Below are 2,028 nucleotides of genomic sequence, written 5' to 3' on the forward strand. Positions count from 1 at the left end.
GCTATTTTGACTAGTGTTTTGAACATTTTTGTGCATGTCTTTTCTAGAACATATATATGTATATATAAATATGTGGGGATTAGTTTAGGAAGAGAATTTCTGGCTAATATGGTATGCATATGTTCACTTTTAGGAGATACCACCAAACATTTTCCAGAGGGAATGTACAAATTTACTCTTCCATCAGCAGTATAAGGAAGTTCTGGTTACTCTAACCAACAACAGGTGGTTTTTTTTTTTCATGTAATTCTTCTGGTGGGTGTGTAATGAGGTTACATTGAGGTCTTAGTTTGCAATTCCAGGATGACTAATGATGTCGATCACCGTTTCACTTGATTAATGGCTATTTATGTAGTCTTACTATTGAGTACCCTTTTGTTGTTAATGCATAGGAGTTCTTTATTATGGATACAAATCTTTTAAATTCGTCATTTTATTGTAATATGTTTCATCTTTTTTCTCTATGATTTGTGCTTTTCGTGTCTGGTTTCAGAAATCTCAGCGCACTGCAAGGTGATGTAGATATTTTTCTATGTTTAGGTCTAAAATGTATTGTTTTACTTTTAGCATTTAAGTCTACAATACATCTGAAATTGCTTTTTGTGTACCATGTGAGGTAGGATTCAAAGTTTTTTTCTGTGTGAGTGTCCATATAATCCAGCAGAATTTATTAAAAAGACTATCCTTTCCTCTTTGCATTACAGAATCAACTTTGTCATAAATCTGGTGATTGTACATTCATGGATCGGTTCTGGACTTTATTCTGCTTGATCGATCTATTTGTTTTTCTGCCACTTTCATGGTCGCTAAATAGTATAGCTTTATAGTAAGTCTTAGTTTCTGTAAGCTTTGTATTTTTTTCTTCAAGATTCTTCCAGTTTTCCATATAAATTTTATAACCAGGTTGTTAATTTCTGTAAGAAAGAAAAAACTGCTGGGGTTTTGACTGGAATTCCTTTGAACCTATAAGTCAAATTTCCAACTTTATAATGTTGAATTGTCCAACTATGAACATGGCATATTCCTCCACTTACTTAGGTCTTTCTAATTTTTCTAAATAAGATTTTCCTGCATATGTTTCATTAGATCTATTACTACATATTTGGTTTTTCAAAATCTTCTTACAAATTATTTTCTGGTTCCTAGAATAGATAAATCCATTGGATTTTTGTATGTTTGCATAAAGCGCAATTCCACAGCTTCTTACATCCACGTGACGGGAGCTAATGGAGGAAAACTTATCATGAGAAATAGTTTGTAGCTGCCACATTAGCCCTTTCTCCTAGGAAGATTCTGATCATGTCTTGTCCAGTAGCCATACCTCCAAGACTATGATATTATAGTATTTCATGCCAAATCTCAAGAAGCTCAAATTGATGTGCGGATGGGGAAGTTTGCATTCCTTACCCTTTCCACTTGGAGCTTGTTTTCTGGAAGCAGGGAAAGATAATGATTGAACATACAATGCAATATACAGATAACATATGATTGAATTGTACACTTGAAACCTATAATTATATTAACCTCAATAAATTAAAAAAAAAAAAAAAAAGAGTTGGATCTGAAGCCAGACTGCTTCAGTTCAAATTCCAGGTCCACCACACCAACCATATAATTTGGGACTAATTAGTTACTCAACCTGTGCCTTAGATTTTCATTCATAAAAAGAGGTAATAATACTTAACTGAGGATGAGATAAAGTTAATGTGATGTTGCCTGGCACACAGAAATTGCTCATTAAATATTAGCTGCTATTATTATTATTATTATTATTATTATTATTATTATTATTATTATTGAAAAGGAGATTATAAACTCACACATATATCCATATTTTATTACAAATATCCCAATTTAATTAGCTGGAACTAACAGAAGAGGGAGAAGATTTTCCTGAGATAGTAGATCTCAAACTTTATATCAGATCCCTCTAGGATTACTAAAATTATAACTTACCAGTAAGCACAGGCGGCTGTGAAGAATAGCGAAAGCGTCTAATCAAGGTTTGGGAGTAGGAGATGGGGGGAT

Source organism: Pteropus alecto, unplaced genomic scaffold (genome assembly GCF_000325575.1).
Source record: "Pteropus alecto unplaced genomic scaffold, ASM32557v1 scaffold170, whole genome shotgun sequence".
Lineage (NCBI taxonomy): Eukaryota > Metazoa > Chordata > Mammalia > Chiroptera > Pteropodidae > Pteropus > Pteropus alecto.